The sequence below is a fragment of the Symphalangus syndactylus genome, chromosome 6, assembly GCF_028878055.3.
Source record: "Symphalangus syndactylus isolate Jambi chromosome 6, NHGRI_mSymSyn1-v2.1_pri, whole genome shotgun sequence".
Classification (NCBI taxonomy): domain Eukaryota; kingdom Metazoa; phylum Chordata; class Mammalia; order Primates; family Hylobatidae; genus Symphalangus; species Symphalangus syndactylus.
In genome coordinates, this window is record NC_072428.2 from 41,074,281 (window position 1) to 41,099,742 (window position 25,462).

A 25,462-nucleotide genomic window follows, 5' to 3' on the forward strand; every position below is an offset into this window, starting at 1 on the left:
CTTCCCATAAGGAAAACACCAAGCCCAGAGAAGTGTGAGTTTATATCATTCAAAGGAAAAATAACCAAACTCTTCCACAGAATAGGAAAAGAGAAAACACACTTCAATTGATTGTATAGGGCTGAAATGACTTTGATACTAAAATAGAGCAAGAACAACACGAGAAAAGAAATATACAGGCCAATCTCATATAGAAACACAGATGAAAATACACTAAACAAAATACTAGCAAGCAAAATCCACTATATGTGAAAAGGATTGTATATCATGGCTAAGTTGGATCTAGCCTAAAAATACATGGCTATTTTAACATTAGAAAACAGATCAGTGAAACTCACTACATAAAGAAGGAAAAAATCTTACGGCCATCTCAACAGATGAAGAATAATAATTTGATAAAATTCAACAGCTATTCATAAAATATTTTAGCAAACTAGAAATAGAAGAGACATCTCTTAAACTGATTATAGGGCATCTACCAAGAAAAATATAGACCACAAGAAATATACTTGATGACATGTTGAACGAAAGCATTTCCTGTGAGATCAGAAACAAAATAAAGATGCCCAGTTCTCAACAATTTCTTCTCATTATAGTGCTAGAGATCTTAGCTAGTATGGAAAGAAAATGTATCAGAATGGGAAGAAACAAAACTGCCATTATTTGCAGCTGACGTGGTTTTCCACAGGCAGCCACATCTGCCTGTGCATAACAGCACACAGCCAGAAGAGCGAGGAGTCTGAATCTGGCCTCTGTTGCGTTCATCCAGCCACCCCAACACAGGGTTGGGTCCACCAGGCACAGACCTGCAGTCCACTTGGCAAGCCAGGTGTCCATGGGTCTGTGTCCCTGCAGACACGGTATCTTTCCCTAATTCTTATGAAAACATACGAACTAGCAATTAATCCTCATTCTCTATGTAGAAAATCCAAGGGTATCTACAAAAAATTATTTTAATTGATACAAGGTTTTAGAAAGTTGGTCAGAAATGAATATTCAAAAGTCAAGTGTAGTTCTAGATACCAGCATAAACAGAGTAAAATTTAGAAGAGAGGTCATTAACAAAGCAACAAAAATATGTAAGTGCCATAGAAATGAACCTTAGCATGTGCAAGTCCCTTCTTGAGAAAATTGTAAAACATTATTAAATGATATTAAAGAAGGCCAAGATAAGTTAATAGATAATTCATGCATATGAAATACCATATGTATGATAGGGAAATGTTAATTCATCATAAACTGATCTAAATATTCAGTCCAATTCCGATCAACTCCCTATAGGATTTTTTTCTAGAACTTGACAAGTTGAATCTGAATTGTGTAGCCAAAATATTTCTGAAAAAAATTGGAGGGACTTTTCCTGCCAGATAATAAGACTTTTTAAAAACTAATAAATACAACGGGATATTGACCCTGGAATAAACATAGAGAACAGAACAGCGAGCCCCTAAATAGACCCAAGAAAATATGGAAACTTGATTAATGAGAAAGGAGGGGAAGATGGGGGCAATCTATTCAGAGCTCTCACACACAGATCCCAAATTACAAATACAAAGTGAATGGGGTTGGGGAGGCAGAAAATGTCCAGTCGTTCTTGACTGGTCTGTGAGGGGAGAGCTCCTTCTTGCTCACATACTTCTACCCTTGAGGTTCCCTCTTGCCCCAAGCAAAGATCTGGCTGGATTGGCCCAGAGGGAAATAAACTAAGACGGTTACTTTAAAAGCCCCTTTCTGCAGCCAGAAAGAGCCAACCTAGCTCCAGGACCAAGCAGATAAAAAAAGCTTCTCAAAATGAAGAAGAGAAGGTTGACTAAGAGGCACTGGCCAGATACCCACCACCCTGCTAACACAGCAGACAGCAGGGCTGGATTGTCAGTAAAAGCTGCCACAGAGGGCTTTCTGCAGCCTTGATCTTTGCATAGCTGGGCGCAGAGGCCAGCCTACCCCCTTACCTCTGGGTCCAGGTGGGTGGGGGCTGCCCCAAGCTAAGAACATTTCAACCTTACATGGTACAGGTATGTGGTGGCAGGTGCTCTCATCCTGATAATTCTGTCACCTGGTGAATCCCACAAGCCCTATCCCATGCAGTCCTCATGGTGCCCCTTCCCAAGTCCAAAAAGTGACACAACCAAACACAGACTAGCAGCCAAGAAACCTGCAGCCTAGCCCCAGCTCTGCCAGTAACTAACTGCGTAAACTTAGTCAAGTTACTTAACTTCTCTTGGCCTCTCTTCTCATTTGCAAACTGGGGATAATAATATGTATTTGATTACCTGGCACATTTGTTGTAAAAACTAAAATATAATAATGGATATGACATTAAGACACCACTTTGGATTCTCATATGATTCCATGAAAATAGGAGGGATTTTGTTAGGCAATATGGTCTGTGGAAAAAAATAAATAAATAAATCTCTTAAAAGACCAAAGGAGTGAAAGGTATAATTCAGGCAAAGTAAAAAATCAGCCCTTGGTCGGGATAGAAATCCAGAAGACAGGGTCCTAACCAAAATTCCTATTGGCATAATGTAAGCAAGAAATCTGGAATGTTATACAAAAAAGGCTCTCAGAAATGTTTTTTTTTTCAACTCTGTACTTTGCACAAAAGGAAATTGAGGCCCAGAGAGGATAAATGACTTGTCCAAGTCACACAGCAAATTTGTGATAGAACCCAGATTAGAACTCAAGTCTTTTCTTTCTTTTTTTTTGAGATGGAGTCTCGCCCTGTTGCCCAGGCTGGAGTGCAATGGCACGATCTCGGCTCACTGCAAGCTCTGCCTTCCTGGTTCAAGCGATTCTCCTGCCTCAGCCTCCCCAGTAGCTGGGATTACAGGCGCATGCCTCCACGCCCAGTTAATTTTTGTATTTTTAGTACAGACAGGGTTTTGCTATGTTGTGAACTCAAGTTCTTTCTGGTCTCCTTCTAGAATTTCACCCATCCAAGTTCCATCCACCTTGCTTGATCCATGATTGCTACCCGAAGGGCATAATGACCCCACAACTGAAGAAAACACCACTGCCTCCCCAGGATATTCTCTGAGGAACATGGAACACAGTGAGAGAGTACTTATTTTCCTGTGCCTACAAGTAAGCTTGCTCACAAGTATAACTCACTCCACTCCATGTGGAAGCCCTCTGCCAAGTATACAGCACAAGACAAACAGGACAGGATGCTGACCAAGAGCTTAAGAACCAATTACCCATCCAGCATTGACGCGAACCCTGGTGCCTGGGTTGGCAGGATCTATGGCCCAAATCCCTCTGATTTTTCAAGAAATCTCCCGCTTCAGCCCTCTCCACTAGGATCCTAAATGCAGGGATGGAGGTGCATCAAAACACACTTCAGTTTGAAATCTTGTTGATGTTAAGCCATAGACTTTTGCAGACTGCACAGAGAGGCTGTTCTTAAAGAAGTGGCTTTAAGCTTCTTAGGACAGCAAGAGAACAAATATGTGAGTTTGGTGAAGTCCCTGCAGGAACAGCCTCAGGCCAGACCAAGCACTGGCCTTAAGCCCCAAATATGTATCCTAGGTGCCCATCTGAGGCTGTTAATCTCCCTGTGGGCTGTTCTCTCTCCAGCTGGGCAGGGACTTTTTCCTCTTGCAGTGGCCTCAGGCACAAGATATCCCCTCGCCACACCAAAACCTCCCTCTCCTCTCTCTCGGCAGGCCCCTTCATGGCAACAGCCATGATCATGGCCACCCGTGAGATGTCACCAAGGACACAGCCGAGATAGAAACTGGTCGCAGGCCAAGCCTCATGAATTTATAAGGGGTCCAGAGTCAGGCTCTATCCCCATCCACAGGCAGCTCTTTCTGATTCCACATCTGGCCAGCTCTGAGACAAGCCTAACACCCTGCTTTTGTCTGGGTCAAGAGGGGAGACAGTGTGGTCCTGGGGGTCAGGCAGAGCATCTGCTCTGTATCAAGCCCCAGCTAGATGAGAAAGGAGATGAACAGAACAATTTTCTTCTTCTTAGAATTTTATTTCCCATTGAAAGAGATATGTAAATGAATAATTAAATAAAACATAGAAATTCCTCCAGCATGAGTTCAATGAGATGCTTGACCTTTCTCTGAAACAAGTGTTCTATAGTGCCTTAGACAATATTTGCCCCTTCTGTGGGCCTCCAGTTTCCCATCTATAAGAATAGAGGGCTGAATTAGATGAGCTCCTGCTCTGAATCTAACGTTCCTACAATCCAGTGACCCCAGAGGCTTCTTATTCATGGCCAGAGCCCAGACCTGAACATTTTTCTCCAGCTTGCTCTTCCCAGAACCCAGGCTTCTCTGTGTTCTTTGCTCAAAGGTGGCTTCGAGTTATAGGAGACATGTAGGGTTTGTCCCAGGAACTGCCACTACCATATCCTGCTGTTTGTGTTAGCCATAGAGCCCCACACCATTGCATCTAGGAGCTGCCCCAGAAGTCCTCCTAGCCTCAGCATTCCTGCTGGCCTAAAGGCCAAGCAGGTTCACACAAGCCCATTGTCTTCTTGCTGTCTGAGTCCCCAGCCTATTATTCCTCCATCTGATTTTAGTTTCAGCCTCTTAAAACACAGCTCTCATTGTAAAATCTCCTTGAAAACCTGTGTCTCCCCAAACTCTCTCAACTCAGATGTGAACTCCTTAGCCTGGTGCTTGTTCCTCTCCAGACCCTGTTTCCAGCCCATGCCACCTCTTTTTAGCATTACCACCCAGTATTCCCCAACATGTCCCTTACGTTCAAGCTTCAGAGCAACTTTCCCGTTATTCTTCAGGACTGACTTGCCCTCCCCATCTGTCAAGATTCAGCTTAAATGTGGCTTCCACCCAGAAGCTTACTCTGACCTCCAGCCCACAGGCCTCCTAAAACAATGAAGTGTTGACACCATTCATCCTGAGCCTGAGAGACTTGCTTGGTTTTGTAGCTGACTGGTGATCTCCTATGGGTGCATGTTGTCTCCCTGAGAGGGCCAAAGTCCCACAAGAATATGCCCATATTAGCCAGCATCTGGCACAACGCTCTCCAAGTAGCAGGTAAAGACTTGTTGAAAGCAATGAGGATAGCTGCATAGATCATGGGAGCGGGTCAGACAGAGGAATGGATGCAAAGTACTAAGGGTCCTCATATGTAGGCAGGGTTACAGAGACATCTGTAGAATAGAAAATGAAATGGAAGATAAATGAATGAATAAGTGGACCTTGGTCCTAGCCACCATCATCTCTCACCTAAATCACTATAACAGGCTCCTAATTCATTTCTCCTCCCAGTAACAATCTTCTATTTTCATAGAAGCTATAGCATGTCATTTCTCTCTGCAAAACTTTTCAATGTTCACTATTCCACTCATATTAAAAGCCAAGGTTCTTCAAATAACCCACAAGAGCCTTCGTGAACTGGCACCCATTATTGCATTGATCTCAACTCCTTCAACTCTTCCCATCCCTCACTTAACTCCAATCATATGGACCGGCAGGCTCTTTCTCAAGCATGCTTCAGGGCCTTTGCACTTACTCTTCTCTTTATTTGGCTTCTCTTCCAACAAGTACTCACATAGCTTCCTCCTGGCCTCTGCTTAAATGCCTGCTTATCAGAGAAAACCTCGTGACCCTGTATAAATGTATAAACCACCTCCAACCCTTGGAGCTCCTTTATTATTCTCTATATTTCTCCATGGTATTCACACTTTGTATGGTGTATAGTACCCTGTTTACTGTCTATCTTCCCAAACCAAATCTTCCAAGGGCATGAAATATGTGCTTTGCTCACTGTCGTATCTCCAGGGTTGAGAATTAAACATGGCACCTACTAGGTAGGTGCTAAGTAGATAAATGAATGAATTCATGAGGGAGGGAATGAGTGAATGAGTCTGTAACTTAGACCCTTGCAACCTTCAGGCATTTTTCCAAGATGCTGTTATCTGATGTGGCTGTCATTGTCCTATGTCTGCTCAATTCCAGCCCTGTCAGCCGCTGAAGCAGATGGACAGCACACATTCTAGGGAGCTCTTTGTAAATGACAAGCCTAAGAGAACTGAAAGAGCAGCTTCTATGGGGATGGGGCCAGGATTAGTCTACTGCCTGGTTTCTAAATGCCACATTTTAAAATCCTGCTCTCCCACCCTCCCCCAGCCTCTCTGCAAATTCCACAGGGTTAAAGTGCAATCATAGTCTAAAATGAAGAAGAAAACAAAAGCATCACCTTTTCCACCGTAGGGCTCACAGGGAGCTGTGTTCCTATTTCCCATTAAGGCCAGAGCCCCCTAACCCCTCTGCAAAGCCCAGTCTATCTTATGTCTACCTGAACAAGGAGACTAATCTCTAATTTCTCATCACCAATGAAAGAGGGGAAGCCAGAAAAGCAGACAGTGAGCCAAGAGGAGTAATCAGTGTGGCCACTTCTGGTCTCCCACTCTTCCTGCTAACACCCTGCAATCATACCCAGCCCAGCCCTAGGCCAGCACAGTGACATCTCCCCAAACCCTGACAGTCTCCTCGCCTGGGATTCTGAGCTGTGAGGACCATAGAAAAGAGGGATACAGGAGTGGTGCTGAAGATAATGCATTAGCCTTGAGTCCTGCTATAAATCCAACATAAACTCTTGTTCATGGATGGATAGGTGGATGACAGATGGGTGTGTGGGTAAGGGACTGAATGAACAAGATGAGATAGAAAGTTGAATGAGTGAGTGAGGAATGTAAGAGTAAGTGAGTCAGCGGGATGGAATGGGCTGTTCTGTCCTAGTGCTGATGACATCTTTGAAAGTATGGCTCACTGGGCTTAGTAAGACCCACTTTCTGTATTCTCTTTTAAGCCTATGTCTAGTGCAGTGTTAGAGGTAGGAAGGAGGTTGGCAGCTCCTGACAAATGTGAATCATACAAGTAACTAAAATTCCACGGAGCCTTTCATAGGATTGTAAAGATATTTTATACAAGTCCTCAAGGAGCCAAGTCAGGACCACCTGGGAACCCCTTCTATCTCCTGTATGCTCTACAAACCAGAGATAAGGATAGATAGAGAAGCCACAGCTCAGGGATGCCATCTGTGACTTAACCACCTCCTCCAAGGACCTTCTTAGAATCATCCAGGAATTAGATATCACCTGTCACCAGCCCCTCAAAAGCTCCTTAGTGACATCCTAATTTGTACAGAAGATGGTAAGGTCTCTGAGGGACAGACATGGTTGGCAGGGACCCTAAATGCCAGGTGTCCCAAAATGAATGATAATTTTCCTCCTCAAATCTACTTCTCTCCTGATTTTTATTCCACTGAATGGTTCCATCATCTATCTGGTTACTCAGATGATAAATCTTCATTTATTCATTTGTTCAACATATATTTGTGGCATATGTCAGTAACATGGTACCATGATACCTGCTAGGACAAAGTAACGAGCAAAACCAGACATGGTTCCAACCCTCACAGAGCTCATCATCATATAGAGAAAGTAATCACTAATGATTACATAAATAAATGTAAAACTGAAATTATGATAAAGCCTTGAAGGAGGCACATGTTTTAAAACTTTAGAAAACAGGATTGGGTCTGGTCCTGAAGATTATGAAAGTGACAACTCAGCTGAGAACTGAGAGTAAAGCAGGAATTCAGTAGGTGGAGTCAGGAAGAACGAGCATTCTAAGCAGAGGGACAGCAAATACAAAGACTTATGGTGGGAGGGAGCCTAACAAGCCCTAGGGACTAAGACTCAGCTGAGGCCAGTGTGGCAGGGAGAGCCAGGGAGGGAGTGCTGGGTAGGGAGATGCAGGAGAGGGCAGCAGGGCCAGGCAAGCAAGACTTCATAGGACTTATTAAGGAGTGTGGTCTTTATCTTAAGATCAATAGGAAGCAACTAACATACTTTTAAGGAAGAAAATGATATGAACAGAGTTGTGTTTTGAAATGCGCTCTGGCTGCTGTGTGGAGAACAAATCGGAGGGGAGCCAGTGTGGATATAGGGGGACCAGGGGGCTCTTGTGGTACCCCAGAAACATGAAGATGGTACCATGAACTAGGGCAGTGCTGGTGGAGATGGAGAGAAGTGAAAGATTTGAGAGATATTTACAAGCTAATATCAACAAGATATGGGGACGGATTGGATATGGGTTTTGAGGGAGAGAGGTGTTGAGGATGACTGCCAGGTCTGTCTGACTTGTGCAGCTTCCCAGACGAAGGAGTCATTCAATGAAATCTAAAATACCTGAAGAGGACCAGGTTTCAGTAGGAAAAAGAACTACCAGCATTGTCCTGATACCAAAGCCTGGCAGAGACATAACCAAAAAAGAGAATTTCAGACCAATATCCTTGATGAACATTGATGCAAAAATCCTCAATAAAATACTGGCAAACCGAATCCAGCAGCACATCAAAAAGCTTATAAACCATGATCAAGTGGGCTTCATCCCTGGGATGCAAGGCTGGTTCAACATATGCAAATCAATAAATGTAATCCAGCATATAAACAGAACCAAAGACAAAAACCACATAATTATCTCAATAGATGCAGAAAAGGCCTTTGACAAAATTCAACAACCCTTCATGCTAAAAACTCTCAATAAATTAGGTATTGATGGGACGTATCTCAAAATAATAAGAGCTATCTATGACAAGCCCACAGCCAATATCATACTGAATGGGCAAACACTGGAAGCATTCCCTTTGAAAACTGGCACAAGACAGGGATGCCCTCTCTCACCACTCCTATTCAACATAGTGCTGGAAGTTCTGGCCAGGGCAATCAGGCAGGAGAAGGAAATAAAGGATATTCAATTAGAAAAAGAGGAAGTCAAATTGTCCCTGTTTGCAGATGACATGATTGTATATCTAGAAAACCCCATTATCTCAGCCCAAAATCTCCTTAAGCTGATTAGCAACTTCAGCAAAGTCTCAGGATACAAAATCAATGTACAAAAATCACAAGCATTCTTGTACACCAATCACAGACAAACAGAGAGCCAAATCATGAGTGAACTCCCATTCACAATTGCTTCAAAGAGAATAAAATACCTAGGAATCCAACTTACAAGGGATGTGAAGGACCTCTTCAAGGAAAACTACAAACCACTGCTCAATGAAATAAAAGAGGATACAAACAAATGGAAGAACATTCCACGCTCATGGGTTGGAAGAATCAATACCGTGAAAATGGCCATACTGCCCAAGGTAATTTATAGATTCGATGCCATCCCCATCAAGCTACCAATGACTTTCCTCACAGAATTGGAAAAAACTACTTTCAAGTTCATATGGAACCAAAAAAGAGCCCGCATCACCAAGTCAATCCTAAGCCAAAAGAACAAAGCTGGAGGCATCACGCTACCTGACTTCAAACTATACTATAAGGCTACAGTAACCAAAACAGCATGGTACTGGTACCACAACAGAGATGTAGATCAATGGAACAGAACAGAGCCCTCAGAAATAATGCCGCATATCTACAACTATCTGATCTTTGACAAACCTGACAAAAACAAGAAATGGGGAAAGGATTCCCTATTTAATAAATGGTGCTGGGAAAACTGGCTAGCCATATGTAGAAAGCTGCAACTGGATCCCTTCCTTACACCTTATACAAAAATTAATTCAAGATGGATTAAAGACTTATATGTTAGACCTAAAACCATTAAAATCCTACAAGAAAACCTAGGCAATACCATTCAGGACATAGGCGTGGGCAAGGACTTCCTGTCTAAAACACCAAAAGCAATGGCAACAAAAGCCAAAATTGAAAAATGGGATCTAATTAAACTAAAGAGCTTCTGCACAGCAAAAGAAACTACCATCAGGGTGAACAGGCAACCTACAGAATGGGAGAAAATTTTTGCAACCTACTCATCTGACAAAGGGCTAATATCCAGAATCTACAATGAACTCAAACAAATTTACAAGAAAAAAACAAACAACCCCATCAAAAAGTGGGCAAAGGACATGAATAGACACTTCTAAAAAGAAGACATTTATGCAGCCAAAAAACACATGAAAAAATGCTCATCATCACTGGCCATCAGAGAAATGCAAATCAAAACCACAGTGAGATACCATCTCACACCAGTTAGAATGGCCATCATTAAAAAGTCAGGAAACAACAGGTGCTGGAGAGGATGTGGAGAAATAGGAACACTTTTACACTGTTGGTGGGACTGTAAACTAGTTCAACCATTGTGGAAGTCAGTGTGGCGATTCCTCAGGGATCTAGAACTAGAAATACCATTTGACCCAGCCATCCCATTACTGGGTATATACCCAAAGGACTATAAATCATGCTGCTATGAAGACACATGCACACGTATGTTTATTGCGGCACTATTCACAATAGCAAAGACTTGGAACCAACCCAAATGTCCAACAACGATAGACTGGATTAAGAAAATGTGGCACATATACACCATGGAATACTATGCAGCTATAAAAAATGATGAGTTCATGTCCTTTGTAGGGACATGGATGAAACTGGAAAACATCATTCTCAGTAAACTATCGCAAGGACAAAAAGCCAAACACCACATGTTCTCACTCATAGGTGAGAATTGAACAATGAGAACTCATGGACACAGGAAGGGGAACATCACACTCTGGGGACTGTTGTAGGGTGGGGGAGGGGGGAGGGACAGCATTAGGATATATATGTAATGCTAAATGACGAGTTAATGGGTGCAGCAAAACAACATGGCACATGGATACATATGTAACAAGCCTGCACATTGTGCACATGTACCCTAAAACCTAAAGTATAACAATAAATAAATATATATATATATATATATATATATATATATATATATATATATTTAAAAAAAAGAACTACAGAAATTCTGTTTTGGACACGTTGAGTTTGAGAGGCCTTTGAGGCATCACACTGGGAGTCCCTTAGACACCTTCATCTCCCTCACTTTCTGCATTCACAAGTCACTGTGTCCTATTGATTCTACCACCTCTTCATTCGAACTTAGTTCAGGCCCTGGTAATTACTGTATGAATAATTAAAACAATCTCCAGACTCTTTCTTCTTCCAATCCATCCACCCACCTCATGCTGTCTTTCTAAATATTGCCTCCTGAAAGAGGCCATTTCTAACCACCCAATCTAAAGTATTCCTACCCCATTACTCTCTATCACAGTCTTTGGGGGTTTTTTCTTCTAAAAACATGTAACAATGTATTGTATTGGTTGATTGGAGAAATAAATATACATATATGTCCTAACTCTGTTTGCTAAGAGAGCATATAAATGATGACACACCACCAATCACAAAGAGCACAGGTAGCCTTTAAATCTTGGTTTCTAAATACCATTTTTGACTAAAAGGATCCAGGGCTCTTCAGACAAATGGCTAATTCCAGGGCTGTAGCAAAGTAAGGAAATTGAGCCTGTAACTTCTTGCTATAGTAAATAGTAAGGAAGAGCACAGAAAATCATGGGGATGCATCAAAAACAAAGAAAGCCAGCTTGCAGAGCCTCCCACTAATCAAGTTTGGGACAATGTGAACATTGAAATAAAATAAAGATAATAATTGATTATAACCCATTGAATAAATGAAGAATTCATGAGACCCTAGTGATAGGAAGGGAGGGAGTGGGGAAAAGATTTTTTTAAAGTAGAATGCCAACTACTAAATATGGAAGAAATAATTGATTCAAAATGATCAATGATGATAAAATCAGTGGGTATAAGTTTGATAAGGAACAGGTTATACATAGTCTCAAAGTATCTCGCCAAAAATTACTTATTAATTCTAGAGAGAAAAAATAGTAATTTCGCAGTGGAGAAACTGGCAGACATTATTCTTAAGCAAGTGATAAAAGCTCCCATCACCGGCACTGGGACAATCCCCACATCATGTGCTTGCTGATATGAAAACTGGAGAGGACATAACCTCACGGCAGTTGTATTCCCGCCCATAATGCATTGCTTGAATCTAATCATGCAGAACCATCAACTATAACCAAATTGAGAGATATTCCACATAATAACTGACCTGTGCTATTCAAAAACATAAAGTTCAAAAAATAAACAAATAAAGCAGAAGAACTGCTCTGGATTTGAGGAGACTAAAGAGAGATAGCAATTAAATGCAATCTATGGATTGGATCCTGACTGAGGCAAGGGAGATTGGGGAGCCATAAAGACATTATTAGGACAGAATTGCACTGTGGTAAGAGAATATCCTTTTTAAGGAAATGTATACTTAACTATATAGGGGCTAAAGAGGCATCATGTCTCCAATTTCTCCTCAATTGATCAGAAATATAAACATTTTCATAAGTATTCATATAAAATAAAACAATAAATATATTATAAAAATATACAGTGAAATATGTTATATAAAAAATAAAAATATACACAAATAATAAAAATAATATTTATGTATGATTGGAGAGAATGAAAGTAATAAAGTAAATGGAAGATCATGTAAACAATTGAGACATGAATAAAGAGAGATTTCTTATATAAGTCTTATACATAGTTATTATATTTGATATGTCAAAATTTAGAGTGACATAAAAATAGGAAGCACTCAATAAATGTTGAATGAATAAGTGAGCCCATATCCACCATGTCCTTCCCTTCTTAAAATACCTCAATGCTTGCCCATAAATATGACAAAAAGTCTAAACATCTCAGGACAGCATCCAGACCGGACTCCATACAACGCTCTTTGTAACATCTTCCATCTCATCCCCAACACTACTGACCACCCACACCATAGGCTCCAGTTATGCTAACTGCTTAAAGTTCCCCAAACTTACCACATTAGGCAACACTTGTGTGCCCTCACACGTGCTGGTCTCTCTACCTACAATGTCCTCCTCTTCCTGGCAACTTCCTGTTATCTTTCAAGATCCACACCAAGCACTTACACTTTCGGAAAGGCCTCTCTGACTGCCCCAGTTGGAGACAACACTTCCTTGCTGCTACATTAGTGCTCCAGTACCTGCTTTGATCATGCCCTAGAGACAGGCCTTTGTTTACAAGTCTGCCTTGCCATATGGTCTGATTGCTACTTGAAGCCCGGGATATTCCTAGTTGCCTCTACCCCCAGGGCCTTGCACAGACCCTGGCACAGCAAATGATCTCAATTAATACTGAGGCATGAATAAATGAATCAGTTTTGGTTGCACTTTCTGGATCTTCCAAGAGAACCCTTAACTTTAGTCTCTTTCATTATCTTCAGAAAATGCAGAGAAGTGAGAGAAATGAGTTCTCTCATTTTATGCACCAGGAAAGGGAGGCTCAGAGAGGGTAAGTGACTTAACCCAAGATAACACAGTGTGCCCAAGGCTGAGTCAGAGCTGGAATCCAGATCTTGCGCCAATTAGTCCAGTGTTCTTTCACAGAAAGTAGGTGGCATAAGAAAGAAGGATATTGCATTTTACGGTTTGCCTATTCTATGCCAGACACTGAATTTCAAATAAACTTTCCAATTCTAGCACCACATTGCCTTATGAAGAACCCCATTTTACAGATGAGGAAACTGAGGCTCCAAGTCAGATCTGTCTGGCTGCAAAGCCTGTGCTCTCTTTTCCGCACATTGCCAGTATGTACTGCTCACCTCTGACCCTCCATCAAAAGAAGTGAGATGGCCTGAGCCGATTGTTCTGTCCCTCAACAGTGTCTTTAAATCCAGCACCACACACAGGCCCACAACGTAGCTTACACCCTCCAACCACAGGCCACATTCCACATGGTTTCCAAACCCAGAATATTTGGTTTGTAAGACAAAACCATTTCTCCTGCAGAAAGTGAACACTATACACAACTACCCAGCCAAACTGCTGATGCCTACAGACACTGCATCACACCAAACAGAGTCTGATCTGCCCTGAGACATCCTCAAAGTATCCAAGACTCGCCCAGAGCTTGGCACTGAGGGGACCCTGGAGCTGGAAGAGGGGAGATCAAGCCGGCCAGATCGCAGAGTCTGGGCAGAGGCTTGGTTCCCAGGACGGAGTTTGCCCCAGGGAGAAGTGAAGGCACAGAAGTTCAACACTGCCCACTGCATGTTGGTGGGAGGTTGAAAGGCAGGGGGAGAGATTTCATGAAACAAAAGATGGAAAGAGCCTAAAAAGGAAGGTGGACAGTAGTCGATAATAAATAAAAGTGAGTTACTGTGAGTTACCTTTCCTGTACAGAAGTCCTAACTATCTCACACAATGCTCTTGCTGGCTTTTAAGCCTGTTTTTACTTGGTTGAGCTTAAAGCCCAGGGGACAACCAGAGTCTAAATAGTGTGAAAACTCGGCAGAGATGTGCTCCAGTCTTAGTCTTACCTTTTTAAGATGACACTTATCTGGGAAGGAACAAACACCTCACCCATACCAAGCCACCAGCACATTACTCAGTACCAGGCCACAGGGGATTTCGTCTTTCCTACCTTGTGATCAAATGCTTCTGGGAGGATGCATCTTGAAGGCAGGCAACAGCCACCAGCTTGGGTTGACATAACACATACTGAGAAGCAGGACCTCAATGCAATGCCTGAAAGCCCACCATTCGAGTTATTCTAATCACTCTTTTTTGCTAAGCTTTACCCTCCAGCTTTCTCCTTTCCAAACATGAATGGCCTTGGGCAGCATAAAATAATTTGTCCTGGAGTGAATTAGAAATTTCACCAACTTTGCAATGTGGCTAGAACCCTGCCCTGCATTCAGATGAGGTGCACTTCTGCAGGTAAGAGGTGACAAATGATTCCCTGACCACTTAGCCTCACAGACCCAGGCAAGGAGGCAATAAAGCCCTTCATGTGCTCCTCCACACTCCTAAGTCCAAGCTCCCCATCCCAAGCTCCAGTTCCACAAGGGCCATCCCTGATCAGAGATATTGTGTTCCATACTGGAGGAGGGCTCAGATCCAAGAGACACAGACCTCCCGGCAGAGCCCTGAGTTGGGCAGGGTCACATGAGGAAGGGGTGGCTGTGGGGCCAGGGCCAGGCTTAGGGCAAGGGTCAAACTCCTTCGGGCACCCAGACACTTGAGCTTTTGAGACAGGGAAGAGTTGGCAGCTGAAACACTCGGAGCAGGCGGTGTTTATCAATGGCCCAATTCATTCTCAACTATCCCCCTTGTCTGAGCCAGCACAGAGATGGGCATTATGTCCCAGAGCTACTAGGAAAAAAACCTCCAAGACATTGTCACCAATTAGAGTCCAAAGGTACAGAAGCCAAATTGGGACATATGGTTTGAAAACCAGATGACATATTTGAAATTGAGGACGTCCCAAGAAAATCCAGTGTGATTCCCATCCCCAGAGACCAATAGAATGCTTAATTGCTGGTTTTTCATTTATTTGTTCTGATTTCCTTCAACAAAGGATGTAGAAGTTTACAGTTGAAAATATGTATTCTATAAAGTTGATAAAGCAGAAATTAGAAGTCAAAGCAATGGTTCCAACTAACATAGCTATTACAACAGAGCCATATGATGGACTAAGAGCTTCCCAGCAACCAGAGTGACAAGGGAAGCACAATGGGAAAATAATTCCTTCCCCTGCCACCTTTATTCTGCTAGACTGACCACAGCCTGCCCTTTTTTAACCACTCCCAAGGGTCAGGTGTAGGATCAGGCCAAAGAGAAGCTAGATCCCAGCATTCCCCTCAAAAAGTGGTTGAACCCAACTTGCTCTCCTGCATATTAGAGAAGTTGGTGGGCAAGAGCTTAGTCACCCCTTAGACCAAACCATAAACACTAAGAAAGAAGAAACTCAGGCCAGGCATGGTGGCTTACACCTGTTATCCCAGCAGTTCAGGAGGCCTAGGCAGGCAGATCACCTGAGGTCAGGAGTTCTAGACCAGCCTGGCCAACATGGAGAAACCCCATCTCTACTAAAGATACAAAAATTAGCTAGGCATGGTGGTGGGGGCCTCTAATCCCAGCTACTCAGGGGGCTGAGGCAGGAGAATCGCTTGACTCTGGGAGGTGGAGGTTGCAATGAGCCGAGATCGTGCCACTGCACTCCAGCCTGGGCGATAGAGTGAGACTCCATCAAAGAAAGAAAGAAAGAAAGAAAGAAAGAAAGAAAGAAAGAAAGAAAGAAAGAAAGAAAGAAAGAAAGAAAGAAAGAGAGAGAGAGAGAGAGAGAGAGAGAGAGAGAGAGAAAGAAGGAAGGAAGGAAGGAAGGAAGGAAGGAAGGAAGGAAGGAAGGAAGGAAAGAAAGGAGGGAGGGAAGGGGAAGGGGAAGGAAGGAAGGAAGGAAGGAAGGAAGGAAGGAAGGAAGGAAGAAAGAAAGAAAGAAAGAAAGAAAGAAAGAAAGAAAGAAAGAAAGAGAAGAGGGAAGGAAGGAAGGAAGGAAGGAAGGAAGGAAGGAAGGAAGGAAAGAAAGGAGGGAGGGAAGGGGAAGGGGAAGGAAGGAAGGAAGGAAGGAAGGAAGGAAGAAAGAAAGAAAGAAAGAAAGAAAGAAAGAAAGAGAAGAGGGAAGGAAGGAAGGAAGGAAGGAAGGAAGGAAGGAAGGAAGGAAGGAAGGAAACTCAATACCATCTTTCTAACTTTCCAACTGAAGGAGCACATTTAGTCTGAGTACCTCACTGAAGTATTCAGAAGAGAATAGCCAGGATGGGACAGGTCTAGAAGCTCTACTAAGAAGAATAACACCACCACTCAGCTGGTATTTTAGGGCACCTACTCTTCCAAGCGCTGTATAGCGTGTGCCCAGTGGTCACCAGGGGGAGGAGGTCATGGAGAAGATTCTGTCCAGAAAAAAAGATAACCACTGGAAGAAAGGAGAGGAGCAGAGCAAATGCCATCCCTCCACCAGCCTGCGGGAGGGAGACTCAAAGTAGGGTTGAACGAAAGCAAAGAAGAGAAGGAATCAGCCCAGCTCAATTCACTGTCCTCCCTGCCAAATGGTTGCCCTGGGACCCAGCCCAGAAGGGTCACTGCTTCTCTGCAGCAAGTGTAATCCAGAGTATAAACTACAGCATGGAGCAAGTTACATATGCTGAGCTCCATCTCAGATCCCAGCCTGACCTGGCTTGCCTTCCAAAGGCAGCGTTTGGAAGTTTTCACTTCTAAAAGGGCAAACACCACTTCTAAGTCCCAGAGCTTAAGGGACAAGATGCTCTCTGGCTGAGCTCCATGGACAGCCTCAGTTTCAGATTAAATGGAACCTCTCAAAGGTACCATATCACCATCTGCCCTGACCCCCGCAGCCAAAGTCCCTGACTTAAAATATTCCCCACTGAGGCCAGTTTCTTGGAGCCATTGTCAGAGGTACAATATATAGGTTAAAAGGGGCAAAAGTGGGAGGAGGCTAGCGGCTGAGGGTGGGGCCACACCAGGGATACATTTGTGCATATGCATTGAACAAAATAGGTGCATGTTTCATACATGTCGTTGTCCACAGGTATACATGTTGAAAGTGTGAATGGTTGCATGGCTATCCTGAGAAGAGTGTGTGCAAGACTGGCGCACATGGACAGGAATGTGTGTATGCTGAGCATGTGAGCGTGGGTGCACTGCGAGCGTTTGTGGGTGGCCATGGCCATGTGGTCTACGCATCCCCTGGCCTCCTGTCTCTTCTCCTGGTTTAAGACTGGGGTCGCCCAAGCTGTCTCCCTGACCCTGGTCTAGCCAGATGGGGTCAGTCAGAGCCACATTCACTCCAGTGTTGTGTGAGGGCTCTGAGCTTCTGTCCTTCTCTAAGCCCTGAGAAACCAAAACTGAATGACCCACAGAGAAGACACCCCAGCTGGGACAAGTCAGGTCACCTTAGAAAGCCTGAATTCAGATAACACTCCCTAGCCCCAGCTTCTGCCTTCCTGGGTTCACGCTGGCACGTTCACTCATCCACATGTGGACTGGCTCAGCCCACCTGGAGGCCTTCCTGCGACATACACAGGCATTTCCACAGGTACAGACACAGTCCATCCAGGGCAGCAGGTGCCACACAGGCAAACACCTGTGGCCCACTCCAGGCCACCACACATTCTGACACACTCATTCACCCACACTCACACCCTGGGGCACATGCTAGAAAATTCCACATGTGGACATCCCACCCAGACACACTCCCTCACACTGGCGCAAGCTCCCCTTCAAAGCGCTCCCACTGACACACTTACACCTACTATCCAATTAATGACAAATCTGCACCGTTCCCAACTAGGCTGGCAGAGGCATCACCAGCCCCCTGAATCCAGCTAGGGGAGCTGTCTACTTACTTAGCGTGCGAGACAGGCGGGTGGTACGAGCGGCCAGTGGTGGCGGGGCGCAGCTGCAGCTCCAGATGCCGCGCACGAAGTGGCCGCTCTGCCGGCCCAGCCCGAGGGGCCGCCTCTGGCCCCCGCCCCCCGCCCCGCTCTCCCCCGCCCTCCCCCGCCCTCCCTCTCCGAGGCGGCCGCAGCCTCCCAAGGACCTTCCACAACAGCACGCTCCCTGCCAAGCCTTGGTCCCGCGTCAGCCACGGCTGCCTGCTGTCTCCGCGGGACTACGAGGAGGCTATTTCGGTGCCCCTGGCGAGGGAAACATGGCGCTCCCTCCCATCTGCGGGAGCGCTGGAATGGGGACGCGGTCAGGCCTAATTAGAGACCGGGCTCCCCCGGGCCAGGCGGGCAGGCACCAGGGTGATAGCCCGGGAGCCGCGGAACCGTCCGGGCGGGGTCGCCCGCAAGGTGCCCCGCATGCCAACATCTGGAGAGGGGAAGGGAATGTGCCGCGATCCTTTCCCCTGGAGCTGAAACAAAACAAGGAGGGATTTGGGGGCAGTTCACTTGCTCGGAAGGAGGAAGCCGCCCAGCTTTGATCGGCCCCAAATGCCTAGAATGAGACGGTTTATTCACCGCAAGTGCTTCCCTCTGGAACCTTGCTCACACATACCTAAGTCACCCTCCACATCTTGGACCTGCCAAAAATGACCAGGGGTTGTTGCAGAAACTCCTTCTAACTTCGGCACATAAGATCAGACCCCACCCCCTACCCCCGTCCTGGACTCTGTCAAATAGCTAAATCTAGAGGAACTTGATTCCTACCCAAAAGCTCGGGAATGTGGCATTATTGACCTGGAGGAAAGCTTCCAGGTCATTTCATACAAGCCCCCCTCCCCCGCCTCCGCCTTCTTGCTATGAGGCCCCCAGAGCCCAGAGAATCTTGACCTATTCTTGGAGGTCCTCAAGCAAAGGCAGCCCCTGGTCTCCCTTGAGCCCTGTTCCAAAGCTTGGCGGATCTTGATCTCTTATTGGCGGAAAGATCTCCTTGACATCTAACCTAAATCTCTCACATGCAAACTATGTCAATTTGCTCACAATATGTATTCAGGGAGAAGGAGCTCGATTCAGTCCCCATGACAAAACGACCACGCCAAGGTCCCACTGCAGCTTTCTCTTCCTTGATGCTAATAATCTCTATTTCTTTTTTCAGGCTCTGGCTGAAGCTGACTGCTGCTCCCTGGACTCAAACACACAGTAGCTCTCTGACATTAACTCTCCTCCTCAGCTCCCTGGGGGCCCAGGGCTCAGAAGGTGGCCAAATCATTCCTCTCAGACAAGCCAGCTTCGACTCTACCCTCCAGTCATCCAGAACAGCCTGATTCTACTCCCCAAGTTCCCTGAGAGGGGCCTCAGTTCCTGTCTCAACAAGTGCTGTCTAGGGCTGGGGACAGGGCTTGGTGCCACCTGGCTCGGCATTACCACTGAAACCACAGTCTTACAGACTGTTTGCAGAATCTTCTCTCTGAGTCTGTTTCTGGTAGGGCAGGTGGTATGATAAGAATAGTCTCAACCAGGAGTGGTGGCTCACACCTGTAATCCCAGCTCTTTGGGAGGCCAAGGTGGGTAGATCACGGAGTCCGGAGACTGAGTCCATCCTGGCCAACATTGTGAAACCCCATCTCTACTAATAATACAAAAATTAGCTGGGCGTGTTGGCATGTGCCTGTAACCCCAGCTACACAGGAGGCTGAGGCAGGAGAATGGCTTGAAGCAATGAGTCGGAGGTTGCAGTGAGCCAAGATTGTGCCACTGCACTCCAGCCTGGCAACAGAGTGAGATTGCATCAAAAAGAAAGAAAGAAAGAAAGAAAGAAAGAAAGAAAGAAAGAAAGAAAGAAAGAAAGAAAGAGAGAGAGAGAGAGAGAGGGAAGGGAAGGAAGGGAAGGAAAGAAGTCTCCACTTCTTCCTCAGATAAACCTGTTTTGCATCCTGCCTCTACTACTTTCTAGTGATGAGTCCTTGGACAAATCACTTAACCTCTCTGAGCATCAGTTTTCCCATATGTACATTGGGGAACATAAAAATCTCCGCCCAGCTCATGAGGTTGTTGAAAGTATGAAGTGAGGTCAAGGATGTAAAACACCTGGAAAACTAAGATATTTTATTATACGCTAGAAATAGAATGAGGCTTAGATCATAAACAGATCGATGTTAGCAAAAAAGCCTCAAAGGTCTTTTATTTCCAGGCCCAAACCCTGTGTCTGGGTTTCAGGGTAAGAGAGGAACAGACTTGGTTTGTTAGATGTTCCCTGGAGGCACTTGGCATAAATGCCACCACCCTCCACTTCCCAGTACACACACACACACACACACACACACACACACACTCTCACATCCACCTTCCCAGATACGTATGGCACAGCACAGCCTCCTGGACTCCTAGACTCCCCATAGACCCCAGCCACCTGGACCTTCGCCGGCCGCCTCTCCAATGCCGGGGGGCCGCCTCATGGCTCCAGCCTTGGCTGCAGCGACTGCAAGTCTCCTTACAGAGGCCCCTGTGAACAGCTTCTTTCCCTTTGCCCATCCTTCTGGGCCATGGCCCTGAGAAGGCCTGTGACTCAAGGCAAAGCTTGTCCAAGGCAGTTCAGTACTGAGGCTGCCCAAGGGAGCTCAGAGTTGAAGCTTCCTCCCCCTCGACCCCCTCCCCTCTGCCTGCCTGACTTCTCAATGCTGTGCTGTCCTGCTTAATTCTTAATGGAAATTCCATCCCCGGCGCCGGCCCTAGCTGGCTCAGGGAGTCCAGGCTTGGGCCAACAGCAAACTCCACCAGAGAGACTGGGCCTGTCTGGCCATATAAACACACTTAAATACATATATACATGTGTGTATACACACACCAGCAGCAAGACATGCTCAGAGACATTTACAAACTCAGATATTCTCATCCAGACACATCCATACACAAAGATAATACACATTCTAATCATTAACATTTATTGCATATACGAGAACTTCTTAGGTATCAATTGCTCTAATCCTTAGAACATTACTAGGTTCTGGTATTATCCCTATTTTACACATGAAGAAACTGAGGCCCAGGGAGGTTAAGTAACTTACCCAAGACATTGATAATAATAGCCTAACACATGAGCACCAGGAACTGTGCTAAGAAGCTTATGTGCATTGTTTCATTTTGCTGCCATAGTAACCTTTTATAAAAGTTATTGTTATCCCCATAATACAGACACAGAAAAGGGAAGCCAGGTGGTTTAAATCACCTGTCTGTGGCCTCACAGCTGGTGAGATGGAGACTCTACACAGATACACATGGGAACCCTTATGGATGCACAGAAAGACACACAGGTAGAGACACATGCACATGCTCAGAGGTGTACCCACAAATAGCTTATTTCACCTAAACCAAAGTAGGCGCCTCAGGACTGGTCCAGAGCTGTATCAGGCAAAGGTCCCCTCCAGCCTGACTCCACATTCTTCTCCTGTCCAGATGGCCTATCTCAGATCCACCAGCTTCACTCATCACTTTAGGAAGGACAAGTTCAAACCTAAATGGAGGAAAGACTTCAGGTTTACACTGCAGTCTACCAGGTTCATAGTCAACCCCCAGCCTCAGCTCCAAATTGTTTCCCCAGTATTCCCTAGATAGTCACTGAAAGAAGCCTCAGCTACACTCTTCTGAAGCGATCACACTTCCAAGGAGGGGGCACCTCAAATGCTCTGAGCACTGACCAGCCTCCAATGCTAGGATCCTGTCCTTCAGGCCCAGATGAATATAAACAGGGCCCTTGGGACAAGGCCTGGCACAGGAGCCCAAGCATCGGGTAGAACAGAGCACATGTTGCCCGAGGGAGTTGAAGTTATACTGTAGGAAGATGGCAAAACCCTGGTGGAATGAGAGGAGACAGGGGTTGGGGCCAGGCCACTCCACCCTCTCCTGCGTCTGTTCCACCACATACTTGTTGTGGCTTATTAGCCACGTAGAGGAGGGCAGAAAAGTCCTGTTCCTTGTGGGACAGGCAGTGAAGTCCTGAGTCCAGGGAGTTGAGAGGACAGACATGCAGGAGAGATCCAAAGAGTTCAGTCCGCCAGGAGCTTATGCATTGCTTGAAGTTGCCATGCTATGCTAGGTATCTCCAAGGGGCAGGAGGTGTGCTGGCCTCAGGCCTCCTTCTAAGTAGCCACATTAGAAAGTGCCTAAGAAGGCCTGTTATAGCCAGAGTAGTTTCTATTGTCTCTTGTGGTTTCCCCTATCCCCAATCCAGAATTCCCCAGTTGTTTCTGTTGTCACAAGCTCATCCACCCTGTAGTCAGAGAAAATAGCCCAGCATGGCAGTCCCATGGGGCATCAGCATTGGAAGAGTTTTTTGAGGGAGGAGTGCTTAATCTCCACAAATTAATAAGGAATCATGGTGATTCAGGCAACAGCTCTAAGAGGGGGAGATATTCTGAGCTGAAGAATTTGCATTTCTAAAAAGTTCCCAGGTGATGTTGATACTACTGATCTGGAGATCACGCTTTGAGAACCACTACTCTCTAGAATAAAAGAAAGTCAGGGACAATCCCAGTTCAAAACTAAATTTCCAACCTAACTACAGTGTAAAAATGATCCCTTCTGAAAGCTCCTTAAAGAAACAATGTACAATCCTGGGCCAGGAGCAGTGGCTGACACCTGTAATCCCAGTACCATTTTGGGAGGCTGAGGTGGGAGGATAAGTAAAAGCTAAAAGTTCAAGACCAGCCTAAACAACAAAGCTAGATCTCATCTTTGCAAAAAAATAAAAATAAAAAATTAGCCAGGAAAAGTGGTGTGCACCTGTGGTCCCAGCTACTCAGGAGGCTGAGGCAGGAGGATAGGAGGAGGACTGCTTGAGCCCAGAAGCTCAAAGTTACAGTGAGCTATGGTCACACCGCTGCACTCCATCCTTGGCAACAGAGTGGGACACTGTCTCAAAAAAAACAAAAAAAAGAAAGAAAAGAAAGAATTTTTAACCTTTTCAGCAGTTCGTACACTTCCTTGCCTAACTTTTCTCTTCCCAACTTCTGTGTCACCCCTGCCATCCATCGGTGGGTCTTTCACGGGCTCTGTCATGGCTCTCTCTGCCCCAGCGCACCTCAAGACAAAAAAACGGCATCCTCCACTCTGTCCTCTACCTGCACAGAGAAGTTATCAAGATGAGGGACCTGCATAAAAATAGCAACGACCAGGCAGGCTCTCAGTTACAGGGCTGGAGATAACAGATCAAAAGGTCATAGTGATAGCAGCTGAAATCCAGCCCCACCCTTAGAGATGAGCAATGGGAATGGGTGCCAGTACCCACAGCTGCAACTTCCAGTATCCCCCTGAGACATGCACATCGAGATGCTGCCCTGTCCTCGGGATGGAGAGATAGGGCCCTCACAGAGGACAAGGAGACAGAGTACCAGACAGGCTGGTGCAGATGCATCATTAACTCACTTGGGCAATGGCTCATCTATCTCTCCAGGCCTTGCTCTGCAATTCTTACAAGAAGGAAAATGATCCCCAATTCCCAGAGCCAGTGTGAGAACCTGTAATATAATTAGAATGGAGAGACAGAAGGGACAGAAAAGCCCTCAGAGATCTCTGGATTCAGGGGTTCTGAAATTTTATGATCCACTAGAATCATCTGAAGGGGGGCAAAATGCAGAGTCCAAGGCCTCCCTCAGTGGTTCTGAGTCAGTAGGTGGGTGGTGTGCTGGAGCCCACATGCACCTCTCTTCCCCAGAGTGAAGTTCAGTGACTTCACATTTTTAGCTTGAACTTGACCAAGGTAGAAGTATTTATTTACACTACAGAAATTGAGCAAACACTATAAATTAGGGTGCTTTGTTTTGTTTTGTTTTGGAAAGCCTGTTGTTGATCACCTAGCAGCACACCACGGGACACTGTGGGTCTCTATTTTCTAGCATCCCAAGCAATTATGATGCAGGCCAACTTTGAGAAACACTAATCTAGTGATGAAGTTCTAACCCAAACCCTTCATAGAACAGATAAGAAAACTGAGGCCCAGGCAGGGGAAGAATCCCAGTCATGGCCTCTGTAGTAAGCTGCTCAGTTCAGGTTGGTGGGAGCTGGGGAGCAGCCCTGCCTGTTTACCTGACCCTGTCCTGTGTACGTCTGCTCCACTGAATACCTGTTGAGGCTTATTGGCCTAAGTGGGGGAGGGTGGGAAAGTCCTGTCCTTGTGAGCCAAATAGATTACTTCTTATTAGCATTTAGAATTTGAACTACCTGACCAGAGTGCCCTGGACAGCAGAAAATAAATTCCAAGGCTGCCTTGCCCTTCCCAAACCTTAACTATAACCTCTTCCTTGAATTTAGAGAGATTCCCTAGTATCCTTCCAACAAAGTCCAGGTGTGTCTTAGAGTAACAAGCAATATTCCCTTACTCACAATCAAAACCATCTTCAGAAATACAGCCACAGAGTAAATTAGTGAAAATAAGAACCCAAGATTCCTGCCCCTTTGTCTTTCCCCTACATCATGCCCTTCCCTCAGACGGGATGCCAAAGGACAAATGATTGTGCAAGTATGCAACTCTCTAGGGTGGTGATTTTCAAAGAGTGGTCCTAGACAAGCTATCTTGACAACACCTGGGATCTTATAACAACATGCAAATTCTCAGGTTTCACCCCACAGCGATTGAATCAGAAAATCTGTCACTACGGTCTAGCAAGCTGCATTTGAACAAGTCTCCTAGGAGATTCTGATGTCTGCTAAACTTTGAGGAGAATTGCTCCAGTGGGAGGAGCCATAGCTTAGCCTCCTTAACAATGAAATAAAGGCTGTTCAGGTCAGGGAGGAGAGGCCATCAGGGTGTAAGACCAGCATGGGCTGTGTAGGGCCAGTCACACCACTTCCTCCCCAGCTTCCTTAAACCCATGCACTGGAGAATCCCAAGAGACTAAGCAGTGGCTGTGCATCCTGAACTAAGATAGAGTCCCCCTTTATGAAGCCTAAAAAGCAATACCTTTCCAAAAATAGCAGGACAACCTCAGCAAAGTCATGGCCAGGAAATGCTACTTCTGTCACTGCCTTGGTGCCTAACTGAGGAAGTGACTCACATTGGACCTTCCCTGGCTCTTTAGATTCCCAGAAGCTTGCTCTGTCTTGCCTGGAACAGTTTCTCAGGTCCTTCTGGAAGGAGGACAGCCTGGCTCCAAAAGCCATTTTGGCCTCTCCAGCCCAGAGTCCAGTGTTTCTTCCATTTCCCGTGCTCCCTTCAGGGAGAAAGATGGGTATGAAGGTAACCGAAGAAGTGAGGTCTCGGGAAAAGGGACAAAATTATAATAACAGTGACTACATTGCCA

At 45.3% G+C, this 25,462-nt stretch overlaps 1 protein-coding gene across 1 annotated transcript in view; it reads right to left on the reverse strand.

Moving 5' to 3' along the window:
• INSC (INSC spindle orientation adaptor protein) overlaps window positions 1-23,678 on the reverse strand; it is a 145,731-nt gene extending 122,053 nt beyond the window's left edge. The window contains exons 1-2 of the mRNA XM_063641064.1: window positions 23,589-23,678; window positions 21,531-21,678 (exon numbers count right to left, since the gene is read on the reverse strand). The gene's annotated coding sequence lies outside the window, so the exon portion shown is untranslated. The remainder of the gene's footprint in view (window positions 1-21,530; window positions 21,679-23,588) is intronic.
• Window positions 23,679-25,462: the final 1,784 nt, after the last annotated feature.